Source organism: Taudactylus pleione, unplaced genomic scaffold (assembly GCF_031769625.1).
Source record: "Taudactylus pleione unplaced genomic scaffold, aTauple2 ptg000009l, whole genome shotgun sequence".
NCBI lineage: Eukaryota > Metazoa > Chordata > Amphibia > Anura > Myobatrachidae > Taudactylus > Taudactylus pleione.
In genome coordinates, this window is record NW_028284412.1 from 14,358,886 (window position 1) to 14,365,000 (window position 6,115).

The following is a 6,115-nucleotide window of genomic DNA, read 5'->3' on the forward strand; positions in this document are numbered from 1 at the left end:
ACTTCTTCCTTGGGCCGAATTAATTAATCATTATCACACGTCCACCAGCTCAACTCCTTTTTTTACAGTTTTTGGTCAACATCCTCGAGTGCCAGATTTCCCTCTTCTTCCCACATTAGATGTGCCTGCGGGCAAAATGTCCCTTCAACAGTTCTCCAACATCTGGGAAAAGGTTCGTTCCTCTCTGACTAAAACGTCAGAGATTTGCTGACCGCCAAAGACGAGCGGTTCCAAATTTCCGACCTGGGGATATGGTCTGGCTCTCTACCCGAAACCTAAGACTCCGAGTACCCTCGATGAAATTTGCTCCGCGATTCATTGGTCCATTCCCAATCATCAAAGTCTTGAATCCTGTGGCTTACAAGTTAAAGCTTCCTCCATTTCTTCGCATTCCAAGTTCTTTCCATATTTCTCTTTTAAAACCACTAGTCTTAAACCGATTTCAGAAGGTCCTGCCTAAAGCTTCTAGTGTTCAAACACAGCAGGGAGAGGAGTTCGAAGTTGACAGAATCTTAGATTCCCGTTGTCGATACAACCGTCTTCAATACCTCATCGACTGGAAGAATTATGGTCCGGAGGAACGAATCTGGATAAATGCCTCCGATGTCCATGCACCCCGTCTGGTCAAAGCGTTCCATGTGAAATTTCCTCATAAACCAAGGAAGTGTCCGGTGGCCACTCTTGAAGAAGGGGGTACTGTCACACGCCGGCCTGGAGACCCCAGAATCAGACCCCGTCGCTTACCTGTGCGGGCGCTGACCCGCGCTGTCTTCCGGCTCCCGCGCTGTACGCTCCTTCCTCTTCTCCCAAGGCAGTCTCCGCTGTTGTCCTCTGGAGGGTCCCGCTGCTGTGCTGCTCCCACGCCGGCTCCTGCTGACCGCTGGTCCCCGCTGACTACCTCCAGGAAGCGCTGTCCTCCGGTCCATGGGCGCGGCCATCTTGGATTGCCCATGTGACCCCACTACCACCAATGAGGAGCCTTCTCCTTCTCTCTCAGCCTGTCAGCTCCCAGTGTCCACTGTAAAAGGATCCCCAATGCTCACACAAGTTGCCAGTGCAACTAGTTTCTTAGTTTAGCTAAGCAAGCCTTCCCACTGCGCTCCAGCCGCTCCACGTAGCCGCTCAGCTACCAACGTCTACCCACGGCTATCCAGCCGCTCCACGTAGCCACTCAGCTACCAACGTCTACCCACGGCTATCCAGCCGCTCCACGTAGCCGCTCAGCTACCAACGTCTACCCACGGCTATCCAGCCGCTCCACGTAGCCGCTCAGCTACCAACGTCTACCCATGGCTATCCAGCCGCTCCACGTAGCCGCTCAGCTACCAACGTCTACCCACGGCTATCCAGCCGCTCCACGTAGCCACTCAGCTACCAACGTCTACCCACGGCTATCCAGCCGCTCCACGTAGCCGCTCAGCTACCAACGTCTACCCACGGCTATCCAGCCGCTCCACGTAGCCACTCAGCTACCAACGTCTACCCACGGCTATCCAGCCGCTCCACGTAGCCACTCAGCTACCAACGTCTACCCACGGCTATCCAGCCGCTCCACGTAGCCACTCAGCTACCAACGTCTACCCTCGGCTATCCAGCCGCTCCACGTAGCTTCCTAGCTACCTCGTTACTGCCGCATTCCTCAAACTCCTGTCAGTTCGCTGCACCCTCTCATGCGGAGAAACTTCATTAAGCCAAGTCTCCTCCAGCGAGCGTCTGCGCCAATACAGATCCAAGGCCCAGTCCGGGAACACAGCTCCTAAATTCCACGCTTGTGACATATACGAGTTACAAGTGGTTACAAATGCTGTACTCCTATCTGTATCTTCTACTTTTTTATTTGATTCCCTTGCATGATAATATCTCTATCCATATCGTTAACTTCTTTATATGCTTTATCCATTATCTCTACTGGGTAGCCTTGTTCCAGAAAAGACTTGTGCAGAGTCAGAATTTGACTTTCACAGTCTTCTGCTCTGGAACAATTTCTTTTGTTGCGAAGGAATTGGCCCTTTGGAATATTTCCTTTCCAAGTTTTTAGATGATTACTCTTGTAATTGAGGTATCTACTCTGGTCAACCTCTTTTATGTGCGTCTGAGTAATAATATTGTTATTCGCCCATATTATCAATGTGATATCCAAAAATGTATGGAACTGGAACTAATGGTACTCGTGAACTTCAAACCATAAGAATTGTGTTTACAACCATCCAAAAAAAGTTGCAGTGAAGGCACATCCCCATCCCAAACAAAAAAAGGTCATGTATATATCTGCCATAAAGAACCAGGCTCGTCCCGAATTCCCGACCCCACACATGTTCCTCCTCAAACCTCCCCATGTACAGGTTGGCGAAACTCAGAGCGAACTTAGTTCCCATGGCAGCACCAAGTGTTTGTAAATAAAAACGTGAATCTTAATCATGTTTAACATGGTTTGAATGGTTGTATAGTTCGAACTAATTCAAAATGGTTATAACAAAGTTTTCTAATTAGGGGGGGATCTTAGCCTCAGTTATTTTGTGCTCATATAAAAGGATTAAACAATGTGCTTAAACTATCAAATGAACCCTACTATTGATAAAAGTGATAGTGATAATTTCTATTAAATACCGTGCACTGCAAATGTGTTACTATCTCAAAAAATGCTAATTCAACATGTTTGTGCAGTTCTAATACACATATGTACTAAAATATATAAGTATATTAATGTGAATATTTAATAATTATCTGTGTTCTTATAAAAGTGAAGTGATTGAGTGAATACAGTTGTCACTTTTATAATCTCCTATAAGAATTTAAGTAAGTGATCATATTGTGAATTTTTCTGGAGGCTAACCTATAATATGAGATACTGTAATATCTGGCAAGTACAAGGTGTGACAGATGATGTATTGTCTATATCACTATCGTCCTCTAGTCCCCTAATAATATACTATCTTAGATCTAATAATGGTCCTTATTGATGTGTTGTTTCCCCTTATTAATAGGGGATTTGTATATTCTCCATACTCTCCAGTTATTTGATATCAGTTTTACACAGACTCTGTCCTCGAGTTTGTATCGTTGTGGGGATAATGCATTTATTTAAAGGGATCAGAGAAAGGCAGCAATTGGTTATTTTCATTCATTCCCTTTGGTTCAATACTGTCCATCAGGAATATCCATCTTGCCTCCTTTCGGAGAAGTTCTTGCATCATATTCCCACCTCTGATTCCCAGATATATTTTTTCCATTCCAAATTCTGTCAACAACTCAGGATTTCCATAATGTGCTTTCAAAAAGTGTCTGGCCACACTAGTCAGGGTTTTGAACCTTTTACATTCCAGCTTGGCATTTTTAATGCTCCCCAAATGTTCCATCACCCTAATTCTCATGGCTCTGCTATGTACAATTTCCCACAAGGGCATGAGAGACAGTATATTACTCCAATGGATCTACAATTAATGTAATTTTTAATTACATGGTTCTTACCAAATCGGTCCTGAAATTGTTGCATAAGTGTTATATACTTGCGTGTATTGCAGTGTCCACATTTGTGGCATCCAACAAGTCTCTCTTTTTTGTTAATATTTAATGAGAAATGGCTATGCACCAAGATGTTCCTAAGGTTGGGTGATTTTCTCCAGCTTGTATATATATGATTCCCCAGTACCTCTTTTAGATCTTTATCTGTTGTTAAGATGTTCCAGTGTTTTTGGAGAATGTTCTGTATGTCCCTCCATTCTGTGCAAAAGGTGCCTATTACCTTATTTTTTCTTCCATTTTGTCATGTGTTTTCTTTTTACTTATCAGGGTTTCTCTCTTACTGTTCTTAGCCACTCTGTATCCCTTCTTAATGATCTTTCTACTATATCCTCACTGCTCTAATCTAAGACTCAGTTCCCTGGCTCTGTGATCAAATTTTTCTTCAGTTTAGCAATTCCGTCGCATCCATATTCTCCTTTTGGAACTCCTTTTATGGTGGTGGGGAGATGTGCACTTCCAGAGTGCAGAATACTGTTAGTTGCTGTTGGTTTTCTAAATAGATCTGTAGTGACTCTTCCATCTTTTTCAACTTCAATCGTCAGGTCTAAAAATGTCACCGATGTCTGGCTCATCTCTGAAGTCAGTCTCAGGTTCAATTAATTCATATTTAGGATGTTAAGGAAGTCTTGTAGTATCTTCTGTTCTCCTTCCCATATTATCAGTATGTCATCAATGTACCTGTACCAACTTATGATGTGATTGGTATAGTACTCATTGTCTTCTGAGAAGACCAGTTCTTTTTCCCACCACCCGAGGTACACATTGGCATACATGGGTGTGCATGTACTGCCCATCGCTGTACCTCGGGTCTGCAGGTAGAACCGCTCGTTAAATACAAAATAATTTTTTTTGAGTACAAAGTCCAGAAGTTGGAGGATAAAGTTGTCAAATGTCTCCATTCCTTTCATTTTGAGGAAGTACTCCATGGCTATCTTACCTTTGGTGTGGTCAATACTTGCATAAAGTGACTCAATATCGCAGGTGCAGAGCCACGTATTGGAGGTCAGTGTAAGATATTCCAATTTCCCCAAGATATCAAGAGTATCCCTTGTGTATGAGGGTAATTGGAGGACAAATTCTCTAAGTTGTTTGTCTACAAAGGTACTCGCCTTTTCTGTAACTCCTCCAATTCCCGATACAATGGGTCTTCCTGAAGGTTTTTCTTTGTTTTTATGTATCTTGGGTAATATGTAAAATGTGGGTATTTTTGGATGTTCTACCCATAGGTAATCCCTTTCTCTTTTTGTGATAACATTGTTTTTGAAGTTTTCTTTAATCATATTTTGATATTTTTTCAGAAAGTTAGCCATAGGGTTAAATATCAGTTGTTGATAGCATTCTTTATTATTTAGCTGTCTCATCACTTCCTCCAAATACAGTTCTTTCTTCCAAAGGACCACATTGCCGCCTTTGTCGGACGGTTTCACTTCAATATCCTCCCATGTTTCTATCTCTCTTCTGTAGTAAGATTATAGTGTTTATTTCTCCTTTGCATGAAAAGGACTCAAGATCTTTTGAAACTAGATTGAGGTATCTTTTCGCTTGAGGACATATCTGGAAACTGGGAATGAAGGTAGACTTCTTTTTCAATGTCTTATCTCTATTGTAAAGGTTTTCACTTGGGACTGATTCCACATTCCATATATGCACTATACATAGTGCTGAGACTAATTGCTATTGCCTACAATAAGTGAAAGCTATGCTAAATATATGAGGCCGATACATGTACTATACGTAGTGCTGGAAATGATTGCAATTGCCTAAAGGTTCAGCTGCAATATTGTATACATGAATACCCAGAGGGACAAAGGTTAACATTTTTATCTTTTTTTTATGGTATGTGATTCACACACACATGATATAATGGGAACTACTAGTATATATCACATGTAGTGGAGACCCATTAATACAAGGTGTGTTGACCAATTATATACTAACACATACCTGCTGTATGGGATTTAACCTTACAGCTAAGAGACTCAGAACTACAACATATATTTGTGTATACTGCATAGCTAACAAATATTCACTATAAGCATTGCATGGCAATACAAAAGGATAAGGCATAGGAGGAGAAGACATTGTATCAGTTTGGAAAACTGACTATACACAATATTAGTCACTGCATTGTTTGATACAATTTGCTACTTCCTTCTAGGAGCTGATGAAGGCATTTAACCTTAAGAAATAATTATTTGCAACATAAACAGAATAAACTATAATAAGTAATGAACCACTGTGCTACTAAACACTGATCATATTGAAACTATGACAAATTGACAACAGTTTTGTTTTGCATATTTTGTTGTACACAATTTTCATCTCTTTTGCACAATTCTATCTTTTTATATTTCACCATCTTAGCATATTTAATATAGTGAGATTTTAATACATACCTATTAAAAATATTATATTTTAAATTACCAACGTGGGTCCCAGTGCACCCATTAAAGCTACTTACTTTTCTTCTTTGTACATGTGATTTCTATAATGTTTAAGCAGTGGGTAGCACTTCAGCAAGCTTTATATTTATTCTGTCAATACAGATGAATTGATTAACAGCTAATTGGAGAGAGGACAAACGAAACTGTAA

The 6,115-nt window shown here is 41.2% G+C and overlaps 1 protein-coding gene across 5 annotated transcripts in view; it reads right to left on the minus strand.

The window, feature by feature from the left end:
• The window catches only part of LOC148542789 (coagulation factor VIII-like), a 306,775-nt gene that overhangs the window by 30,297 nt on the left and 270,363 nt on the right, over positions 1 to 6,115 (minus strand). The window lies entirely within an intron of this gene.